Source organism: Trachurus trachurus (assembly GCF_905171665.1).
Source record: "Trachurus trachurus genome assembly, chromosome: 10".
NCBI lineage: Eukaryota > Metazoa > Chordata > Actinopteri > Carangiformes > Carangidae > Trachurus > Trachurus trachurus.
The window spans coordinates 30,067,075-30,092,526 of NC_139894.1; the positions used below are offsets into that span (position 1 = coordinate 30,067,075).

Below are 25,452 nucleotides of genomic sequence, written 5' to 3' on the forward strand. Positions count from 1 at the left end.
TCAAGAAAAGAAAAGATAAAGAATTTAGAATTTTGAAATCCTTTTTACTTTCAAAATGTTAACTTAAATGCAAAGGCAACAAGTTGTTTTAAAGGAGTACAGGGCAAAATCACGCAGTTTATAAATTAACAAAGGCCCAAGCATAGAGCCTTGTGGTACGCCATCAGTTATTACGAGGAGGGATGATTTGAAACCATAAAGATGCATTACTGGATAACCATGTGGTACCTTTAAAACTAACTTTGCATCACTCAATACATTTTGAATATGACAATTATGTTAATTTTTTCATTTATTAAAGAAATAATTAATAAACCACTTTGGACTAATTTGGGAAGGATGAACAAATGAGCAACTCTTGAAATGAGTTCAATCCCACAAACTAAATTAAATGTGAGACAAAAATATAATCTAAAACAAAAATATGAATATGTATCTAATCAACATGAAGTTAAAATACATACAAACTATCCCTTTAGTCCGCAGTGCCATGTACACATGAGTGACTACATCTTGGATAAACTAACCTGATGAGAACCTTTTCTCAGGCTGGATGCTGGAGGCAAATACTGTTGGTTACTACTCTATTAGCCAAAACATTTCCACAACCCTTTGTGTACAGTTTTTGTTCAAGATGCTTTTTATGACCATGTCAAAATGCTGAAAAACATTCCACAACTTGATTTTGATGAAAAGAAATGTGAAATAATTGGGAAAAATAAAACAAAACAGCCGATGGGCTATGGACAAATTGTTACTGCAGCTATTTACTTAACGACTCTGTTGTCAGCGAGAGGCAGACATGAAGTTCTGATCTTTTTTTTTTAATGAAACAGCACAGCACAGAACAGAGGATAAGGTAGATTAAAACGAAAAAAGTGAAGCGAAACACCCCTGTAACTCAGTGGGTGCGGTAAAAAGCACTAATAACTACGGCGGAAGCAGCCCTCACAGGTACAACTGACATTTAAAGCAGACGAGACTTTCCCATTATAGTGCACTCTGTGTTATTTTAACATTCACAAATGAGACAGTCTTGTTTCTGTGAGATACTGCACTTCACCCTGAGGTGAGCAGACGACCCAGATAACCTCGTGGCTGCAGGTCAGACACATGGTCAGCTCCTCACACAGCCTGGAGAGAAGGATGGAAGGAAGAGAGGAGAGGAGAGTAAAAAGAGAGAGGTAGATACTCAGGGTAACTATTCACTCATTATTTCCAGGTAATGCAGTGCTGAAGTCAGTCAAGAATAGATCCATATTTAACGATATGGTAACAACAAAGCCTCTGGTTATCAATTTTAATTCTTTGAGTGAAAACTCTTTATCCCTTTGACCGGAGGACATTTATCCGGATGACTGAGAAGGAAGAATTCAGTGATTCAGCAAGGACATTCACATCCCATTAGTGCACCTGTCTATTGGCTTTCTTTAAACACCAATTTGATTCCAGTTAAATGTCTTGTTTTTGCTGACCTCCGGTGGTTAAACTTCTCATCCAGCTCTTGGAGAGACGTGGCACTGTGACAGTTTTCTGTGTAGTTTAAGATGCAGCAGTTATTACTTCTGAACTCCTGAATCGCAAGCGTAAAGTGAAGCAGTGCTTTTAAGCTTCATCTAAAGTGTACTTCACACACTGCTTAGTTTTCTTCCTGTTCTCTGAGGGCTGGCTCACTTTGAAAATCCCCAATATAATTTTTATTATGAAGCAAAGATGCAGGCAGCTAAATTGTGTTTTCATACTTTTCATACTTTCATACTTATTCATAGACTTAGCATCACAGTGCTGGTCATGGTCATACTGGACCGAGAGCAGTGAGTGCATTGAATAGACTAAAGGATGCTGACTCACTTCTGGGGTTCAGGTGTTAGATGGTGACAGAATGTGTAATTATGTCTTTTTATAAGTTACATAGCTACACTTTCTCACCAGCAGTGTTTCTTTTTTTAAGTGTAATGTCGTATTTTAGGAAAACCATGAAACGGAGTGTATCATAAAGCAGCTTTTAAATAGATTGAAAAAGTTTTCATTTCTGTCTGGTGGACCTTGCTTGGGGCAAGTACAACTCCAACCCTGACACATAAACACTGAACCCTGTACATCATCTTGTTTATTAACGTTTGTTCCCCAATGACTGAGGCTTGTTGCACTTTGAACATAATTAGCTACAGCAACTGTAACACCCACCTGCATGGCCTGAAGTCTCACGGCAGCCCAGGAGAGCAGATCTGCTTCACTTGAGGTTTTCTTTAGCAGCAGCATGTTGAAACTGATAAAATCATTAAGTGTTCAGTTCATTAGTGTGCAGGGCCGTTGTTGTTGGAGAAAGGTGATGATAATTCTAGGGGCCCAGAGCCCAGAAGGGCCCACAAAAAACCCCAGTAGTCGAATCTTTGTATGACTGATTTATTCTGCATAAGACCCTGACTAATACTCACAGTAATGCTGCATTAGCATCAAAACAAAGTAGGCTAAATAAGAAATGATAATACATACATGAAAAAAAGTGGAAAAGTCAGGGGGCAGGGGCCCACTTTAGTATTCTTTCAGGGGGCCCAGAATTCCTAGCAACGGCCCTGTTACTGTGTGTGTCCAGAAGTCCAAAGGTCATCATATGTCTCTGCATCGCTCACATGTTTAAGTGCTGAAGTATGTTTCACTGACGCTTACAGTTGTTACTCTCAGCCTATAGATAGAGCAGTCTTAATAATCCAATTTAATTATCGGTAAAGGGAAGTAATGAGATTACATTTACTTTTTGAGAGTGAAATTGGGTGTAGTAATCCAATTAAAATATGGTTATGTAGCAGTAATAAGAAACAGATTATCTAAAAAAAAAGAAAAAAAGCTTGAGTGGAGAAGACATTGAGATGAATAGTGACAGTAGAGTGGGGTTGAGCAGGGATAGAAGCAGTGTAACACTTCTCTGTGTTTGTGTGTGTGTGTGGATATCAAGTCCTGCTAGAAGGGCCTAATATATTTATTTAACATGGACAAGCTAATTGTTAGATTCCTTTGAAGCCTAATGAGATTAAAAGAGCAAAGCATATTGACTAAGATATTTCTCCTCCTCTCCATCTCTTCATCGCCTTGTATTTTTTTTCTCTTTCATGGTATCGCTTTCTGTTCCCCTTCTTGTTATATCTTTTTCTTTTCCCATCTTCTTCCCACACGGCCTTGTACTCAAGGGTTCCTCTCTTCTCTTCTCTTCTCTTCTCTTCTCTTCTCTTCTCTTCTCTTCTCTTCTCTTCTCTTCTCTTCTTGCTCTCTGGAAAACGCATGGCTCTGTTTTTTCTAATACGAACATTGAACTGATGTTGACCCCCTATGTGATTTTTTTAGTCATGTCTTTTCGAGTGCGTGTGTGTGTGCATGTATGTGTATGTGAGCGCTTGCCTTTGATTGCCGGGGCGAATTGCTCCTTGGAAAGAAAGGCAGTAATCTCACACACACACACACTACAACACAGACACACACGAGCCTATTCTCTCTGTTCACAGTGTAATGAGGCAGAAATCAGAGTCAAGCTGTGAACTTATGAAACAAGATGTAGATGAACACAGGCCTTGCCAAGACTAGAAGACCATCAAGCTGTTCTGTTTATTGCCGTCTCATCCCACTCACATATACACGGCTGTATTGTCAGTGAAATGGCTGTTAGTCTTTAAAGGGCCGATCTGGAGCGCCGTCACATTGATGTATTTCCCAATCGTATTTCTGATGAGTTTGGTTCTCACACAGAAAATGAGATTTTGTAAACTTCTTTTTTTTTTTTTTGTCCATTTTGACTACAACTCTCAGTTTAATACCAGTGTTTACATAGTCCCAGGATGCATGTTGACAGTGATGTAGTGGTGCACAGAGAGGGGGGAAAAATGATGAGCTTTGATGATCATCACAAGTTCTTACAAGCAGCAATTAGCACACTGCAATTTTCAAAACCATCCATCTATGCATTTCTTGTGACTGAAACTACTCCCCTTGCGCCCTGCGGCAGTTCGTCTGCACATGTCATCACTGGGACTGGGGAACATTAGATTTTATGCTCTTATCCTCTAAAAAGAAGTAGATTGTAATTTGCTTAAAAAAAAAAAAGCATTTTTAAAGCAAAAATGTGGTATTCAAAAGCACAATTTTACATGAAGTTTGTGGTTTTAAATTCATGACACAACCTTGCAATTACTTGGAATTGATTTTGAATATTTCATTATAGGTGGAAGTGTACTGATAATTGTAATTGAAAATCATCACAATTTCTATCTTGTTTTTCCTCATGCTCTTTTGTCTTTCTAAAAACGTGAAAATAAAAAAAATCCTGCAGAACTTTATGGCAGAAATCAGTGACGAGTTCCCTGTCTAGTAGTTAATACAATGTTTTCTCTTTTCTGTGTCTCCACTATACAGTAAATAAAAACATCTATGAATAAAATAAAACAAAACATAGTCTATGAGTAAAATGTTATGGTGAAAACTTGTTAAACTGAAAATGATTGGTTTTAAATGTTAAAAATGAGACACTGCAGATTGCTATCCACCATTGCACTTAGAATGACTGTGCATCAGCCTGTCACACTGAGTCAGAGCAACATCAGTGATTAGTTTTCTGCATCCAGCTTGACTCATCACATGAGCTGACAAACACAAAGGCACAAGACTGAACCAGGCAAGCAACAAACACCTTCAACTGTCTCTCATCAAACGATGCACTGTAAGAGCTACGAAAAGAGCAAAAAAAAACCTCCCCTTTGAGACACTTTAAATGCACTTAATTACACTCGAAACTTCCTCAGCGAGGCTGCCTGAACTGCACATGTCAGTTTCACTGGAAAGGTTTTGAAAAGGCGCCACTTCGAGTGGTGTTTTATTAGCAGAGAGGCATCAAAATTCCACACGTTGTTCCTCAAGGTGCTGATGTGTGACTAGGGACTTGGGACTAGGGAATACAGTCAATGCAACAACATGTACGAGGCCTTGACTAAAATGGCTTTCCCTCCGTCTCTGTCTCTGTCTCCAGACTCTGGAGAAAGTGTTTCATGACCCTCTACCAGACAGCACACGCTAGATCAATACTCAGAGCGGTGTGTGTGATCAATAACCAATCTGATTATAATTAATGTGGGATCGAGTGTAGTGCCAGTAGTATACACACACACATACACAGGCTCTTGCACACATACACAGGAGAGTGTCACGGATGATTTGGGAAGAAAGAGGCAGGGGATGTGAGCTATGAGAAAATCTTTTTTTCTTTTTCTTTCTTTTTTTTTAACATCCCTCCTCTCCTGCTGGCTGTGGGGCACTTTCACACACTTATTTCTCCTTTCCTTGCTTTCATTTTTCATAGCTAAGGGCATGAAGACACACTCATGCGTCCATGTCATTCACTGCTTTGTTCATGGTCTTCCCATTGTGCTGCAACGCATAAGGGAGAGAGAGAGGAAGTCTTAAGAGAGAAAGAGAAATAGAAAGCATCTTGAGCCAGAAAGATCGAATCCAACACAAAGCCTCTCTTTTTTTTCCACATTCCTTTGTGTCCTCAGATCCCTGCTTGATCAGTCCCAGTAAAATGTAGATGTCCTGCCCACTGTGTGGGTGAGGCTTCCTTATGAAAATAAATGGCATCTTGTTGATATTCACCAGGATAGTAACCCTGCTCCTCAAGCAAAGGTAGCAACTGCATTAATACTTCTCTTTAAATCTTCTGGTGTTGGTCCAAGATGGTCCAACGTGTGAGTATCAGAGTTGTGTCTTATTCTTTTTGATGGGAAAAGGGCTATAGAGACTTGGCTAAAAGGTTGTCTAGGTTATTTATTGGTAATGATAGTTTTGATTATTTAAATTACATGCAGTAAAATCTTAGGAAATAATATTTGAGGAATACTTGCAGATTCATGTTCAATTCCACTTTTCTTGTGAGGCTGAAAGGATAACACCACTTCTATACAAGTTGTTTTTTTTAATAATTTCTCTTAATAATATAAGTGTACAAAGTTAGTAGCTGAGACCCGAGATTACAGCCACTTTGCTGAAAAGAGAAATAAAAAAAAAAAATAGATGATCACATAAACTAAATAATAAACTTGTGATAGTTTAGCAGAGCAATGGTTTTAAAACGTACAACAAGTCTATTATATTCTTTATTAGAAGACATAGTTTAATATAGAGTTTTATGTTACTGGCAAACAAGCCAGTTCAGTTGAGGTATCTGGGCCACTGAAGAGAGCTGTTATTTTGTCACAGTAAATCTGCGCACTCAGAGAACAGAACTGGGCCAAGACATGACCCTTGTGGAACACCACTTACTGGAGTTAAACAGTGAGACGTGATCATTTATTGAAGGTTGTGTTGGACAAATAAGGTTTAAACACTCATTACGTGTTAAGGCAGCAGAAGCAGAACACAACACTGACTGTAATTCCACATATTTTATTCATGTGTACTTGTCTTCAGTTTAACTCGTTTCACTATTTTGCAGGCAGTGTCCTTGTAGCTTTTGTTTTCATTGATTGACGTCTTTATTCTCCGTTGTTATTTCACTATCGTAAATTAGGGTCGACCTTAACGTGTAACAGACAATGAACTGGAGACACCTGTGAAGAAGCAGCGAATCTTACATGTAGTCTCACAGACAGATACCAGAAGTGTTAGTCAGTAGTGTGCTATTTATGAACAAAGTTGTATTTTCCTTTAAACCTGGTGGCAAAAAAACAGCACATTACATTACTGCTCTCAGCTTGTAATAAGCTCAGTAACATTGTTATCTCTGAAACAATCCTGATATCAAGCATTGTACGACCTTTACAGGGTTAAGAGGTCAAACTCTGTATGAATAATAAGATAATCTGAATCTAGTTCTGTGAGACACGTGATTTTGAATGGTTCATATGTGGTTTAAATGGTTAATGTGCTCTATACCTCTGGGAGAATAGAAAAGGTCTTGAGTGATTAAAGAATCATAGGATTGATCAATAAAGCATGGAGGGAACGAAAGAATTAAAAAAGAAACAGAGTGGATGAGCAAGACAGGTCACGGTTTAATCCTTGAGGAAGAATGAACTCCGACCTCTTGGATGAATGTTACAGTAACTGTGTGTGCATGCATGAGAGTGTGTGTGTTAAGTTTAGTGGGCTTTTCCAGAGCCCACTATAAATACAGTCGGTCATTTTACGCTGACCTGTACTCCACTGAGATTACTCATAGTGTAACCAAATGTAGCGAGTTTCTATCTCGGATTCAGTTACCTAAACTGACTGAATCAGACATAAGTAATTTAGATGCCCCCATTTCTCTGGAGGAGATCAAAGAGACAATACATCAGATGCGAAAAGGCCGGTCCCCAGGACTTGATGGGATCCCCCCTGAATTTTATGGTGTATTTTGGGATGACTTGGGATCTGTATTACTCGACATGTTTAAATATGCTATTGAAAAAGGAACCTTTTCAAGAGATGTTAATTTAGCCATTATTTCTCTACTACTAAAAAAGGACAAAGACGCTACAGAGTGCTCAAGTTATAGACCAATTTCTTTACTCAATTCTGACCTCAAAATTTTTGCTAAGATACTTGCACAACGCTTACAAAATTATATGATTAAGTTAGTACATTGTGATCAAACAGGCTTCATTCGGACAAGACTGGCCTCTGATAATGTTAGGAGGCTATTACATATTATTGATAAGGCATCTTCCATAAGTTCACCTGCGGCCTTGCTATCGCTGGACGCAATGAAAGCGTTTGATCGCCTTGAATGGCCCTATTTGTGGGCTGTGCTGGACAAGATGGGGTTTGGCACCGCATTTATTAATTATATTAAAGTACTGTACTCAAATCCGACAGCAATGGTGTTGACGGGTAATATATGTTCATCGCCGTTTAAGATCTGTAGGTCCTCCAGACAAGGCTGTCCTTTGAGTCCTCTATTGTTTGCATTATCACTTGAACCGTTGGCTCAAACAGTCCGTCAATCTCTGTATATCTCTCCAATCTCTATTAATGGTACTGACCATCACATTTCTTTATATGCTGATGATATTTTATTGTTTATAAATGAGGCACCCCAGTCAATCCCTTATGTTCTGCATATATTTAATCAATTTAGTGACATATCAGGATATAAAATAAATTGGACGAAATCAGCTCTTTTGCCGTTAAATGAAGCGATGAGATCTGCCACTTTGCCACCTATAATTCCTATTGTTAAGCAACTGAAATACCTTGGTATTGATCTCCTCTCTTCAATCCAGGCCATTGTGAAAACTAACTTTGGTAACACGCTGAACAAAATATGTCTCGACCTGGATAGATGGTCTTCGTTGCCCAACTCTCTTCAAGCTAGAGTATCGATAATAAAGATGAACATTCTTCCACGTGTAAACTTTATTAGCTCCATGCTCCCGCTGCCCCCACCGCCCCAATATTGGACTAAACTGAACTCTGCAGTTTCCAAATTTGTATGGCACGGGAAACGTCCTCGTTTAAAATTTTCGATATTGCAACGAGCAAGGGCTGATGGCGGGCTGTCGCTCCCTAATTTTAAACTTTATTACTGTGCTTTTACTGTCCGCCCTTTAGTAAAATGGTTTGACACGACCATAGGGGTTTCGTGGCGGGAATTAGAAGAGAGTTTGGTACACCCTTTAGAGCTAAAAGATCTTCTGTTCTCTAATATAACCACTAACCAATGTAAAGCACGGTTTGGATCAATTATCTCGCATCTTATGATAACATGGAGATCGATGGAAAAGATATGCAAAATCAACAAGAAATGGAATTTGTTTTCTCCCATTTTCAATAACGTTGGTCTCCTAATAGATGGCCATCCTATTAGCTTCCCTGGGTGGAGTTCTAAAGGTATTCATAGACTGGGGGATGTATTTGATGAAAACGGATTGTGCTCTTTTCAGAAACTTTGTGAAATTTTTAATTTACCTGGCACGTCTTTTTTTTTCTATTTACAATTGAGATCATCTATGAAAGCTTACGGGGTTCCGTGGCAGACTACCCTTACAATGCACCCTATCCATGAGCTCATCTGCAAAGTAAAAAGAGCCAGAGGATTGGTTTCCTCACTTTACTCTTTCTTTTTAAAGTCCAGCTATTTGCCAATAACAGTGGATGCTCGATGGAGGAGTGACATTCCCAACATAAACTCAGAGTTTGATTGGGATACCATTTGGTCAAATATTTTACTTACCTCCAGAAATCCAGATCATCAATTAATTCATTTAAAGTTTCTACACAGAACTTACTTAACTCCCCAAAGGCTATGTGCTATGAAACTATTAGATACTCCATATTGCGCTCTGTGTACATCAAATGCACTTGGTACTTTTTTTCATATGACATGGGAATGCTCTGAGGTTTCAGAATTTTGGAATATGGTCGCTTCCAAACTTTCATTGCTTTTATCCATCAATATTTTGCCATCCCCAGTTATATTTTTGCTAAATGATATTTCCCATTTACATTTGAAATGTACACAGATGCGCATTTTCTTTGCTGGAGTAACAGCAGCAAAGAAACTTGTGGCTACTAGGTGGAAAACTCCTCACAGCCTTACATTCCGTCAATGGGCTTTTACTTTTTTGGATATTGTATATATGGAACAATCAACTGCCCGACTACATGGAGCTAATGAGAAGAACATTAATATATGGTCTCAACTTGCAGGTGCGCTCAAAGATATGATTTAATTTATACATGTCTAACATTGTGTCTGTCCAATTATCATTACTATTATATATATATATTTTTTTTTCCCTCTCTTTCTTACTGCTCGTTTGTTTTCATTTTTGTTTTGTTTTTTGGCATGGTATACTAATATCTAATCTTCACTTATTGTTGGTCCGAGGAGAGGAGGGGTGGGGGGTGGGATTGTTTTGTTGTTGTTTTGTTTGTTTGTTTTAGTTATCTATGTTGTGCATTTTATGTACACCAAAAAAAAAAAGGAAATTGTGTTTATTATGTCTGGTTGTTAAATGGTCCATACATCAATAAATAATTGATCACAAAAAAAAAAAAAAAAAAATACAGTCCTGCAACTTTGTGAGGATCAGAACGCTGGATACTGTGAGTTTAAATGGTTGTTTTTGGGTCAGGTTGAGGTCAGCATTAGGTCAGGGTGTCAGGTCTGCGTTTGGCATTGTGTTGTGATGCTTCAAGTTAGGGAAAGGGGCAAGAGAGTGTATTATTGTGTCAGTGAGGTGACCCACATGAATATAGTAAAACAGAGATGCTTCTGTATGTGAAAGAGACAGACCAAGGTTACAAGTGACATAATAAAATAGAAGGAAATGACACTCGCACACAAGCAGACACTCACACTGTCAAAGCAATGCATCATGTAAAACTGTCACTCTCTGATTTTTTTTCTCCATTTCATTCTATTTCTCTTTTAATCCCTCTCTTCCCCTCAATGCATCGCATCTTCGTTCTTTTTTCCTCCCTCCCTCTCCCTGAGGCGACTTATGAGACGTTTCCTTCTCACCTCTTTTTCCACAACAGGCATAACGGGTTTCTTTTTTTCTTACCGTCTTGTGTCAGCCTGTCTCATATTGTCAGGAAAATGCATTCTGATAGAAATCATGAAATTTAGGACTAGTGTCACCATGGTACTGTTTGGAGGAGCAGTTCAGACTTCATTCATTTCTTCATTGAATTTGATAAATAACCTAATTTGTTCTCCCTGGTGCATGGAAACAGACATATCGAAACATATTGATTTTAGTCTCAATTTTGGTTTTAGATTCAGATGAATGAAAATCCACCTCTGCCTTCCTCGCCATTGTGGTGGTTTCAGGATAACAAACACACGCACCACAACTTCTGCACCCGTATTCACCAAGACAGTGCTTCACTCGATTTACATTAACTAATTATATCATAGTGACTGTGCGTTCACACCAAAAGCTTCCAAAGAGGCAAAGTCACCCGAGGATGCACTTCAGACAAGACAGCTTCCAAAGTGGCAAAATATTTTTAGCCGCTTTGGTCACTCTTCACGTGACTGCCGTCAAAGTTCGATCGCACTAGTCACCAAAGGACACCTCTATTCTGACTGGTTGCTGCCAAACCGCGTCATAGCTAATTACCATGAAGTTAACCGAGACTCAACTCGCCTGGTGACGCTTTGGAAGCGCGGATAAAGGCAGTTGACGCTTTGGTCGCTGAGGTCGCCGGGCTCTCATTGAAAATATGAATGACTTCTGTTGTTTTTGAAGCTTTGGAAGCTTTTGGTGTGAACGCACAGTTAGGAATTCCTCTGTTTGCGTGGTAGTGTGAGTAGGTTTCCAGGAAAACAGCTACTGTAAGAATGGTTGAAACTAAACAGATTTTGTTTGACCAGGTGGAAACAAAGATGTTTGAACTGTTGTGAAAACTGTTGAGTGAAGTGTTTGCTGTGATGGAAATTTAGTTAAATTGAATGAGAACATTGAGAGAAATTGAACAAATGAAAATATTCAGGTGCAATTTCAGCATTAATGATGTTGTATCTTGTAGACAAAAGTATAGTTTACTGAAGAAAGAGCGATCAGAGTTGATTTCACTCTCTGGCAAGCAGACATGAACTTAATTTCTTTTTTTTGTATAGGCCCCCATAAAACTGGATCAGTGTTGCAAAGGTTTGATAGAGCAGCTCAAGAAAGATCATCATCTGTTCCCTTCCTTTTCCAATCTGCTCTTCTTCACGCCCATGAAGCCTCCTGTCCGTTCTCTGTCCTCATGAGCACCATACCCACCACAGTCTTTAAAAGTGTCCTGGTGTATAGCATTAAAAAGCCTGCAATGTCCATCATCAAACCACAGAAGGCGTAACATAAAGTATGTTTGGAAGAATCAGAGTGGTATTTAACTAAAGTGGTTCTATAAAGCAGACAGGAAGTTGTGTGAATTGCTGTTTGGTGGTAATATGGAAATGAAAGTAGTGTTTGTTTGTGCAAAACTTTCTCAGTCTTGACAGCAGCAGACTTGTGGCTACCCTGAGACTTAAACCATAAGAAGAAAAAAAAAATCTCTGCCTGTGTCGGTGACAGAGATCTCAAGATGGTTGCTGTTGAGGAAAGTCGCTTTATATTCAAACTTTTCATCCCCTGGTCCTCAGAGGGCTGAGACGCTCACGTAACAGTCCATTAAATAAAAGTTGAGAACATGGACAGGCGTCTAAAAATCACGGCTGATTCCGATGGATGTGCGAAAGGCGAACATGTAGATGATGTGACAGTTTCCCCTCGTCATCTCTCCCTTGCCTGTAACATGCCACCGTTTCCATCTGAGAACAAACGGCCTCCTTCGTCAACTCTGCATCACATCTGTCAGCCATTCATCTAACCGTGTGGACGTGTGTTCGCCTCGCCGTTTGAACGTCCCCGTTAGAGATGTTGTAGATGAGTCAGTCAGTGTTGGTGTTTTGTGCGTCTGGATGTACATTTTGTGTCGTCTTGTAGCCTGTGAGAAGTGAGTGTGTGTGTTATCTCTTGGCACGTCATTGCGGTAAGCTGTCAGAAGAACTCTTTATAAAACCTCCTACAAAAAAAAACACACATGCACAAAAAAACAGAAGGTTAATATAGAAATGCGACATTATGATTGATTTGTTCAGTCACACAGTTCAGCTTCAGACACTGAAATATGCACATGCACTTCCCAAGTAACATAAGGATAGATCCACCCACTCTCACGTATCTCACACAGACAAATCCACACACCAAATGATACTGAAATGAGACCACACGCTTGGAGCCAGGTAAAAATAAACCCACACCCTTTGTGGGTGGGATCTATATCTAAAAATCCACTTTGCGTTCCAAGTCGAAAGCTTTCAAACAGTGACTCCCCAGCAGCATTAACAGTTTGAGAGGGATTATGTGCATGTGTGAACAGTTTGGCTGCTTTTGAATATGTTATAGCGTTTCAATTATATTACTATTTGCATTTGTTTACCCCAGCAACTCTCTGGAATCTGCTAAATCTGTTTACCTTGCCTGATTATTTCTGCACCAGTAATCTATAAGCACTAACCTTTCTAAAATGTGCAATAAAACGTTTGATTCACTTATTCTTGTCAACATGAAACACATAAGGACATATGATCACTAGTTTGTCTCAGCTGCAGCATCATGAAGAAGGCTAATGTTTCCCTCAGAGTTCTTTTTCAGCCGCAAAGTAGTGGTGTCCATGAGGATATGACATAGCTTCAAGTTAAATGAGCTAAAAACATTATTAAATAAGATTTGTCTTAATTAACAGCTTTTGACTTCACCTCTTGCTTGTCTTTCCGACCTGCCTTCACGTCCTGTCTTTTTTCCTGTAGGCCTAATAAACTCAAGGGCTTAGATAGGCAACATGCAACCAGCATTTTTATTCACTCCATTCTGCGTAAAAAACCATAAAGAAACTTAAAAGGAGACTCTAATTGGTTTTAAAAACCTTATCTGCTCACCCTGCCTGTCTTCATAACTAACCAGATTAATAGGCTCATCTGAAAGCCTGTGATATCATCACTGCAGCCAAGTCAACTTGCCTCAGCCTGTGGAGCCACTGGCTTTATACATTAAAGATGGTTGCACTTGGTCCCAGCTGCAGATGCGACATTAGCATTGAAAGCTGTTTACTGGTTATAGCTACAACTTTTTTTATCAAAACGATTCATTTTTCAAAAATAATACATCCACAGAACATCCAGAGGGGTGCAGAATAAAATTATTAATTTTACTGAAAAAAAAGTATGGTATAGAAATAATTGTTTTATACATTTTGATAGGTCCTAAACAATTTACATCTAGTTATGTTGGCAACGTTGGCATGAAATGATCTCTGCGCCAACAACATTAGTATGTTGATGTCACTGGAGGCAGAGCTCAGGGGGAGCCAGATCATGATAGCTCTGTGGAGAAATAGCATTGTGCTAATGCTAACTAACGGTTGTCAGTCGTTACTGTAACGTTTCCGGTGCAGGCGTGATGCTGCGGGTTTGTCGAGTTCGTCCACATGTGTGTTAATGTGAAATGATTCAGATGTGTTTTCAGTCCGCTGTCAACAGTAAATAAATACGTTAAATACGGTTAGCGTTAGCCAAATGAGTACTCGGATATCGGCTACAGCCCTAATGCTAACCAGCTAGCTGTCAGCTCGTCACTTTCTGATGGCGATTCACTCAAGCCACTTTATGCCCTGAATATGTAGCACTGCTACCGAGGATGTATTCTAACTTCTTCTCTTGTGAGCACAAGAAACTTGTAAACATTGTGGAACATGTAATTCAAGCAACATGTTCAGGGTTCGTTACACTGTACAAGTTCGTCACAGACCTTGAACAGGAAACTCATTTCATCTGCTTGTATCTCACAGGCTCATTGTTTTGGGTCACTGCCCAAAGCCCATGACCAAAGAGAGCCCCAGTTCCACCAGCTTCTATGCTTTATTAAAAAAAAAAAGAAAAAAAAAAAAAGGTCAAGTGTGTTCCTGGAATCTACTTTCCATATATCAAAAAACAAATTGTTGTTTGCACCTGTTGCAACTAAATAAACCTTTAGTTGAAGTTAACCAAATATAAAGAGGTGCTACTTTGTGAGCGCAGACAAATGACTGGTCAGGTACAGACATGATTGTGTCTTGGTTTCATTCCTATCTCTTAAACCTACCAACACTCTTTTCTAAAGCCCTCTCTCCAGCTCTGAAGCTGTAATATCTGCTGTCAAAGGACTTCTACATCACCCAATCCTCTCTCTTGTGCTGTTATTACAGACATGTCTGAACCAGCCAGTGCTATTCTGCTAACTTATGGATCCAATTCTCATGTCAACTCTGGACATTTTATCCACAACGGTTGAAGGTTGATGGGAAATGGTGTTTGTTAAGCACTAGGGGTAGCCTCAGTTGATCTGCTGCCAATCATAGCCATTTCTCATAAAATATGAGCTTAGTAGATCTAAATTAATGCTTCTACTCAAATATCACCTTAAAACCAACTACTTCTGTTATATGTGTCTGAGAGAAGTGCCGTGTGCAGTAGGGCTGAAGCTATCGATTATTTAATGTCTCTCTCTCCTTATTTTCTGTCTTTTCTCAGATCGCTCCACAGAACTCTGATGAGTGTCAGTAATAACAGTCGATGTGAAACACAACACCGTATATTGCGAGTGTAATTAATTAAATGAAGCCTCGATTCAGGAAAATTTGTCTCGATCATTTTTTGTATTCAAATTACTCAGGTAATCGTTTCAGCCCTAGTGTAAGGTAGTCCCACCTCTCACTTTTTTCACTGCAGCCACAAAACAACATCTCGTCTTGGTGGTACTTTTTCTTTGTGATTTTGGAAGTCAGTAAATGTCAGTCAGTTTTTGAATTACGTTTCCTGACTTCTATAATTCAGAACCTCAGATTGCTGTCTGGTCTATAACACCTACTTAATGTGAATTTAAAAGTGTGGCAGTAAATTATTTTCAGCTTGTCTGTCGTGTCTGTATGGTGATGAAAAAATGTTATGGGAACAATTTCAAAAGATACAACCATATAAAAACATGCAATATAAAAATAAAGTGCTGTAATATCTGCTGGTCTGCTTAGAATGGATGGTTGGATGGAGAAAAAACTAGAAACAAGGGGTTTCTTCAGGACAGTGCTGTTTCTTTTCTTCAGTTACACAAGCAGTAGCAGCCAGATTTAGCCCCCAGTTTGCCTGCTGTTCACTGCATAAGTGTTTTAGTTGTGTAACCACGGCTAGCACCGTTCAGCTATCTGAGTACAGCTCTAGTGTACATACACACTTGACTGTACCTCGGTGCAGCACCTACCGGAGTCAAGGGCCTTCTTCATCAGCTGGCAGCGCCACTGTTCTCCCCACTCCGTCGTCTCGCCAGGCTGCAATGCAGGACATGAGAGACACTGAGCGCCCTCTTAAAATGAAATGTGGCCACAGAGCCCACACTTTATTTTTGGAGGCTGTTGTTTTTCTCCCTATTTCCTATACATCACTGCCCTGTGACACAGCTGCACTGTGCTCACCTGGTTCCCTAACACCCCCACTAGTGAACACTATGCTGTTAAAAGTAAAGGAGACGGAAGATGAAGTTATAACATTGCAGTTTATGTATCTCTTTTTTTACTGATGGAGTTGCATTTCACAACACATTTTGGATAAAGAAGTAACGGTTAGGCTATAAAGACTGAATAAAAACAAATGGATGGAAACATATTGAGGCTTTTTCCATGAGCTCAAACAGGTCGCTGAATGTATTCTGTAGACCACATACTACAAGATTGTATGGTGAGTTCATGGCTTGGGGCATGGCTGACTACTTTCCTGTGACATCACAAAGTTACAGAAGTCCTGCTGGCTCAATTTTAAGGCAGAGTTTCTGAGCAGTGACTACTTCGTTGTGACTTCACAAAGTAACAGAAAGCCTGATTGCTCATTTTAAGGCCCAGTTTCTCTGATACTTTGATGTCATAAATCTAGAACCTCGCCCTCGCTTTATGATCAAAAAAAGACCTGGCTATGGGACCTTTAAAATTCTGCAGTGAAATGCCTCATTTCTCATTGACTTACAGACAGATGTGAGCTCTGCAGTTGGATTGCTCTCCTTCCAAATCCTCTGTGTAATGGCATCAAACTGGGCATGTAACATTTCCAATTCAGGGGAGTGTGTCTAATGCCAATTTTAATCCACCAAAAACTATTTTGATTGGGTGTTGTCCCAACCATCACTAATCCAGTCCCAGGTTGGCTGTAGTCATGGAAAATACCTTTGAAGTTCTGTTTCTATAATATATAAATCCATTAAAGTGCTTTTAAATGTCCTCACAAAGGCAGGAATATTCATTATTTGAACATGAGTCATACTAGTCTTTAGAAAGAAGTTGAAATACATTATTTACTATCCATAATCATAGAAATCTATGGAGTTTTGCACTCGTGATTCCTGATGACTACTGTCGAGAAGAATGTGAATGAACACCAGACAAAGGAGGAGGAAAGCAAACCACAGTCATCCACAGTAATTTGTGTCCCCGGAGAGGCCGTAGTCCACTCTCTGTGAAAAGATGAGTCAAGAGTTTAAACAGTGGGGGTTGAGAGAAACGGGGAGACGGGCGAGTGGAGACGGAAAGATGAGAGGAGCCACAAAGTGAGTCAGAGAGGGATGATATGTGGGTCATGACTCCGTGGTTTTCTGCGAATCTGTCTCTTCCTCTTCATTACTCACATGACCCGACCCGACTGGTTGCTTCAACCAGGCTCGGCGCTCGCTGACTGGATGGATGGGTGGCTAATTGGCTGGCTAACTGATGGATGGATGGCTGATCTGGTGTCTGGATGACTTTTTTCTGTGTGGATGGGCGATGATGATGGATGATAGATTGATGAACGATTAGGGATGCATGGATTAAGTGGATGAATAGGAAGTGGATGTATGGGCAGCATCTATAAAAGGACTTTCAGATTGAATTGTTCTTGTGTCGACTGGTGTCTAATGTGGTAATGTGGCTCTTTTTTTCCCCCCAGTCAGGCATTAATACGGGTCTCTAATTAAATTAACACATATTTATCTTTATGTGGAAGACTCGCAGTGGCTGTCAGTGAGTGAACACATTTAACTAATATCTCCATCTGTTAAAGTTAGATGGCGATTCCTAACTTCTCTCATTATTTTGATATAGCTTCTTCTTTTTTCCATCAACCTCAGCGCCAATGAAATTCAGGATGGAGTGTGTTATTCTCATGTTAGGTGTTTTGGATGGATTGCAGTACGGCTCTGTGTGTGAACATCTTGATCAGCTGGGTTGAAGAAAGGAAGAGTAACACCTTGTCTCAGCAGCACAAAAGGAGCAGCTGTGAGTTGTCCATCAGTGTCCGCACACAATCCATTCAGCACGCTTCATTCAACAAAGCTCACATCCCCATTCATGTCATGTGAAGTAAAAGAAAAAGAAACGCAAAAGACCCAAAGAGACACTTGAAATGTAAAAAAAAAAAAAAAAGATGGGGGTGAGTAAATCCAGTTTAAACAGATAAACAGTCACAGTGGTTAAAATCTATATTGAGGTCTGATCCTCTGCAACAGCGTCAGAAATTGACATTGGACGATTCTGAAAAACCCCCACAACGATGATTTTTATTGTGGTTTTGATAATGATTGTTATCATCTGACCAAGGGGCCAACTGCTTTAGAGCCCCCTACCTCCTGCATCTACAAACGCCTGGGGTTTGGGACTTTTTTTAGTTTAAGGATTGCATCCTGATTGCAAACCTGCCTTTTTTTCCTGTGGTGTGTGTGATGGGTGTACTCGGTGGGAACTTGACCATAAAAGAGAACACATTTTAAATGGTTTGCCCCATAATGGTCTAGTCTGTCAACAGGTGTGATGGCAAATCTAGTCTCTAGCCAGTTTGTATCCAGGTACATGAAATCTAATGTAACCGGTTTCATTTAGGCTACTTAAACACAAACAATCCTTAGCAACATCTACTTTGGGAAGTTATAAAGACTATTTTGAACCATGCACATCAAGAGGACTCTTCTATGGTGCGAAGATCATACACTTTCCTCCCGTCCACTTTGCAGTCTTAAATGAATACAGCAATCCATGCATTCAAGTTTTCATTTTGTGACGAGTGTCATAAAAAAAAAAAAAACATGGACAGATTGGGGCGCTGTTTGGCTCAGTGGGTGGAGTGGAGGCTGTAGTCCTCGCTGCAGCCAGCCTCCAATCGGGCCCCGACTTGGGCGGCCCTTTGCTGCATTTCATTTCCCCTCTCTCTGGCTCCCCATTTTCCTGTCTGACTTGACTGTACTGTTGATTGAAGGCAAAAAGTCCCCAAAATATAGCCTAATAAAAGAAATCATGGACAGTTTTGTCTTCATGGATGAGAACTGATGTGAGACTCTGTTGAGGGTGGTTGCTTTTCAAAAAAAGCTTAAAGGGATAGTTCAACATTTTGGCAAATTGGCCCATTGCCATAATTGCTATAGTCATAGCAGTAGGTTCGTTACCTTTAATTGTAGGTGTAAGCTATTTTTAGTACAGCGGAGCGCAGCAGCTGGCTGCTCAGAGCTACGCTATGGAGGCTAAGGGAATTTCTTGGTTTCCCTCATCAAACTCATCAAATACAAAATCCCAAAACTCCACAGCGCTTTTGTAGACAAGTTGTGAGCTGCACAACCACCACGCTATGAGATAATGACGGAACGATACGAAACGGAGCCGTTTTCGAGGTAAATTCATACAAAACCGCTGATGCGCGTTGCGTTCAGGGACAGTTTTTCAGCAAGCAGTCTCCGTATTTACCCTGTATTTACCTCGAAAACGGCTCCGTTTCGTATCGTTCCGTCATTATCTCATAGCGTGGTGGTTGTGCAGGTCACAACTTGTCTACAAAAGCGCTGTGGAGTTTTGGGATGTTGAATTTGATGAGTTTAATGAGGGAAACCAAGAAATTCCATTAGCCTCCATAGCGTAGCTCTGAGCAGCCAGCTGCTGCGCTCCGCCGTACTGAAAATAGCTTACACCTACAATTAAAGGTAATGAACCTACTGCTATGACTATAGCGATTATGGCAATGGGCCAATTTGCCAAAATGTTGAACTATCCCTTTAACATTTAATCAGAGGTCTGTGATTGGACACTGACTAGGCACCAAAGCACCACCTCAACCTCCACAACCACAATCCTATCCTCAGCATAACGGGCACAATTCTTCCAGCAGGACACCAAATGTTGGTGCTGAGCATTAACAGTGAAATGTGAAACATCTACAGTAACATCATTGTAATTCCATTGTGTTCTGAACTTAAAGGGACAACGAGGAGTTTTGGAAAAGCGAAGCGTTTTCACACTACATTTATGAGCCTCCGCGCACACCGTAAAATTCTTTTGACCGGCGCAAGACGGACTCATGTTTTCATTCATCAAGAATTAAAGTCAGAGGTTCAAAGAGGTTCACATACCGTCGTGGTTCCGACCATAAACGGCGATTCAGCTGCGTTATTCTCATGACTCGTTGCGAAACCGAAAGTAAAAAACGCTGGTCGGCTCGACCAGCATCTCCGCCACCACTAATAATAACAAAATAACGATAGAGACAGAGCGATATATTTATCGAAAATGGGCCCATTAACAAGTGTGGGTAGCGGAGATTCATCCACATTAACGTGAGACTTTTTTATAACCGAATAGAAACTCCTCGTTGTCCCTTTAACAGGAAAAAACACAGCTTAAATGCTTCCCTGTACCCACCATCTAAAGATTTGAAGTTTTTCTAAGGTAAACAGATTACATATACCCTCCGGCCATTCTGCTACTTCACTCAGGTGTCATAAGGATTCTGTGTGTCTCAGCTGCATCGTGACGTCTGCTGTGATGTGCGCGCGTTTATGCAAAATGATAATGTAATGAATTGGCTGTTCACAGGTGGCCAGAAGCACATTTTCAAACGTCAATGTCTGATATTAGAAGAAATGATGCAGGGGTAAATACAGATGGAGATGCACAGACATGTCTGACTGGCCCCAGCCTTTCAGAATGACTGCTATACATCTCCATCACAGCAGTACATTGTTCATATTAGACTGTAAGTACTTTGCAGTGTCAGAGTTGACTTAAAGTCTGTCTGACAGTTAGATGGAAACTTGCTCTCTCTCTGTCACTGTGTTGCTCTGGCTGGAGGGGAAGGGGAGATTAGTGGGAGGCTGTCCCAGGCTGAGAGTCCGTGACCCATGGGTGAGGACATCAGGCCTGTCCTTGCTACAAAGACACAAAGAGGGAGAGATCAGAGGCGAGGCACTACACAGACTTCCATCAAATCCACACTCCCTCCCGCCCTCCCTCCCCTCTCTTTAGCCCCCTCCACTCTCCCCCCCCTGCCCTTCCTTTCAGTCAGTGTCCCCCTCTGTCTCTCTGGGCATCTCTTTGCCCCTCTTTATATCGTGTCAGACACCCAGGGTCAGTGAGATAGGCAGACATAAGAGTATCAGTGTCTCATCAAAGGAATCAACTGTGGTTTGTCCTCGTGTGGCACCCAGGGTTCACACAGTGCTGAAATGTAGGTGACTGCTGACAGAGCCTTCATAACACGGCTGTATAATGAAACGCCACAAAAAAAACAACAAAAAAACACCAACACACCCTGCAACGGTTGGCATTGCTGGATGTCAGTCAGCCACGGCAGCAAACTGCTTTCAATTTGCCTGAAGGTGATTTTGATGTAAAAGGAAAAGGACAAAGTAATGGGTAGAAATCCTCATAGGGAGGTGGGGCACATTCCAGTGTGATTATGCCCCATTTTGAGAAGTAAAAGCAGTGACATAAAATTCTCGCTGGTGGTAATAGAGACCATGAACATTTATATGCCTCAACAGCATTTGTGAATGGGTGACTCTACTGTATCTGAGCAGGACAAGTCATACTCACAGTATTATGTTTTCGGGCACGGCAGGGGCTATAGCACACCATTCAGAGTGCGCCAAGTGTTGTTTGTATATGGTGCGTATATGATTCAGGCACTAGTGCAGGGAGGAAATACAGCATAATGATGTAGAGAACGTACGGACATACAACAGGAAATATTTTTCAGACATACTGGCGGCATGGGTGGCGGAAAATGTTGACTGAAATATCTCAACACCTTTGCTGTGAAATGTAGTTTGGACGGTCAAGTCATTTATCCTGTGCTTAGGTTGATGACCAAATAATGAGAGTCTGGTCAATAGTCTCATTTTGTGGCAAGTGTGATTTAGCAAATGAAACAAAGATAATATGGCAAACATTAATCCTGCTAAACAATAAAGGGATAATTCAACATTTTGGCAAATTGGCCCATTGCCATAATCCCTATAGTCTAGGGATAATAACGGAACGTTACGAGACAGAGTTGTTTTCGAGGCAAATGCAGACTATTTGCCGAAAAACTGCTCCCAACGGGAACAGAACCAGTGGTTCTGCATGAATTTACCCTGAAAATAACTCTGTCTCATAACATTACGTTATTATCTCATAGCGTGGTGAATGCGCAGGTCACAAATTGTCCACAAGAGTGTTTTGGAGTTGTTGGATTGTGTATTTGATGAGTTTGATGAGGGAAACCAAGAAATCCCATCAGCCTTTGTAGCGTAGCTCTGAGCAGCTCACAGCTCTGCTCCACCATTAGAAAACAGCTTGCATCGACAATTAAAGGTAACAAACTGACTCCTAAGACTACAGGGATGATGGCAATGGGCCAATTTGCAAAAATGTTGAACTATCCCTTTAACCTTTTCACTGTCAACATGGATGTTTAGCCTGACACAGTGCTGGGCCAGCCTTGCTGAGCTATTAGCATAGCTCTTGTGATCTCATTACATGAACATACCCATGATGGAGAGGCGTTCAACAGGTAGAAATGATTCAAATATTACAACAACATGTCTGAAGGATCCATTTTTTCCATCTAGAAAATATTATTTAAAAAGGAATAGTTGCTCTGCTTCCACAAAGTGATTTGAATAAACATGATTTGATGTTTAATTGTCAGTCACAAGACTGTTAAAAAACAAAATTTAATTCATGGCAAGAAAACCCTGGAGTTGTGGGAAAAGACTTATTACATTGCTAATAATATTCCTTTAATCAGTTTTCAAACAGCAGGTGAAATAGTAATTCCTTATTTGACATTGCAGATAACAAGTTATTTGGTTTCCTCTCTGTTAATCTCCAGTCTCCCTGGAACGTTTCCTGTAGGGCTCCTGCCTGTTTTATGGAACCAGTTTTAATCACATTTATTATCCTTTTGTGAGAGGTCTACTGAAGCCATGTCATCAGCATATTCAGAAAGACTGCGAGAATAAGAATCTAGAGTTCATTAAGCTACAGGGAAAATAAAACTGTAGTTAAAAGAGATCCCTGTGGAGCTCCCTGAGCTAACAAGGCTCTGTTCTGACATAATGTAGATCCATTGAAACAGACCCTCTGTGCTCAATTGAACAGAAAGCCTTTGATCCAGAGAAAGAGGCATCGGTTAACACTCAGGTCATTCACTCTTTTCAGCAAAATGTCAGTTTTCATTCAATTAAAAGCAGAAGTGAAACTTAAAAACGAAGTTCTGCCAGATGCTAAAAGGCTTTGAAGGTTGTTGTGTACAAGATTAAGTGTAGTGAAAACTGCATCAGCCTTGAGCCTTCTGAACTGTGGTGGACTGAGATATCCTACCATAGAAGAAATGAGATGATTGGCTTTTCATTTTTAGTTCACCCTACTAAATAAAGTGGATGAAGTATATGAACCTTGTGAACTACTTGAGCCAGTGAAGAACATAGTGTTTTTAACCTAGACAGTATAGTCTGTAAGTACTAGGGGTGTAACGATACACAAAAGTCACGGTTCGGTACGTACCTCGGTTTTGAGGTCTCGGTTCGGTTCATTTTCGGTACAGTAAGAGAACCAAATGCAAAACATAAATTTGCTTGTTGTTTATTAGGAATTTTTCTAAACCAAATTTACATGTTTTAGTCAAATGTAATTATTTTACTCACCTACTAATGTTATGTTATAGGTACATTCTGTCCCTGATACAAATAAACTTATTAAGCTAAACTGAACCATTATAATATGAAAAAATATAATACTGTTGTAAAGTGCTGCCTAATAAGTTCAACAAATTATTCTCAAATTAACAAAACATATAAAATAAGCCTTACAATGAATAAAATATTCACAAATAAACAAAACATAAAATATGATTTAAAAAAAAACTTCTCAACACAACTTTTTTTTTTTTTTTTTTTTTTTTACATGCAAGTGACGGACTCATCACAGGGCAATGTGGGCAACGGCTGCCTGGCGATGCAACCGTTCGGCCGCAAATAAATAAATGAATGAATAACGCGGATCATCACGATCGGCACAGTGCGTAGTGTCAACACAGCAGCGACGTGCGCCTGCTCCTGGCGCATCTGCAGCAGATCCACAGGTGCTGGAGCTCGTGCGCAACGCAGACACAGAGAGAGAAGAGAGAGATAGGCGGACGGACGGACAGAGGGACAGGCAGACAGACAGAGAGGAGATAGGAGCCACAGCCCCCACCTCCACTCCTACAAGCAGGAGGGTCTTCAAGCCTCTGTTTTCTCGTTAGCGGTAGCATTAGCTGTAGCATTAGCAATAGCCACGACGTAAACAGGCTGCACGTGTAGCTGCAGGCGGACTGTAAACACACACAACTTCTGTACCGAAACGCACTCGTTCTCAGCGCTGTGCCGAACCGAACACCCCGTACCGAATCGGTTCAATACGAATACATGTACCGTTACACCCCTAGTAAGTACATATTCTGTTTACTATGTCAGAGCCTTTCACTTTGCCAGCTTTGATACTGTCACATTCAGCCCTTCAATCTGATTGATTCAATTTCATTTGTCCTGCACATTGACCAAGAAATGTTTAGATTTCAGAAAATAGGAACCTTTGTCAGTGCTAGTTTAGGTGACTGTGCCTGTATACAATTCAACACATTGCTGCAGTAGTGAAACACAAAAGTCACTAAGCACAGTTTAACTTGAACAACAGCTCCTTTACTACTTCAGGATTCCAAGGTCACTCCGAACACAGCCACAATAAGTCTCATGAAATGGCCTGAGAGGAGTTTGTATATGTGCTTTACTTCAGCACCACGGACAGCGTCACATTTTCATCAATACACAGCCCTGTTTTGGGCTTGATCAACCATGCTCAAAATACCTAAAAGTCACTAAAGATATCCGAATGAAATCTGCTAAAGATGACTAAGACATTTAATTAACTGCTAAATACATTATTACATGTTATTACAGTATTATATGGTATGGCAACCTGTAGTGGACAATTGGGCTAAAAGAGTAGGAAGTTCAGAATCTGTATTATTGCATCACGCTGTGGCCGTTGCTGTTTCAAGACCCTAATGTACCTTCTCTGCTGTTCAAGGCTTCTGATGGAAAAGTGTGGACGTGTACTTCAACTGTCCAAAAGCACTCTACATCACTTTGTTTGGCAAAAACACTGCTGTCTGTAAAAACCTCTGTACCGGAAAAAGCTGCACAAAATGGCCTTTTAGAAAACCAAAGGCAAGCACACGTTGCTAAGTTAGTTGTTGATGTTTCCTGTCGGAGGTGGTCAGAATGGCTGCTGCACCTTTTGGCTCCAAAAACCTGTATGGGTGAATGGGGTGAAATGGGCATGGGGTTAAAGTGGTTATTTAAGTAAACCTTTGTTAAATGGTGATACAGTATGTTGTATCCTACCTGCGTGTCACTTCTCTGGCATTTGGTAGTTAAAGGGATAGTTCAACATTTTGACAAACTGGCCCATTGCCATAATCCCTATGGCTTAAGAGTAGGTTCATTACCTTTAATCTTTGGTGCAAGCTATTTTTAAAATGGCGGAGCAGAGCCACGAGCTGCTCAGAGCTACGCTACATAGGCTAATGGGATTTCTTGGTTTCCCTCATCA

The 25,452-nt window shown here is 40.4% G+C and overlaps 1 protein-coding gene across 1 annotated transcript in view; it reads left to right on the top strand.

Annotated features, from left to right (window-relative positions):
* il1rapl2 (interleukin 1 receptor accessory protein-like 2) overlaps positions 1-25,452 on the top strand; it is a gene marked incomplete at both ends in the record, with an annotated part of 378,330 nt that overhangs the window by 122,754 nt on the left and 230,124 nt on the right. The window lies entirely within an intron of this gene.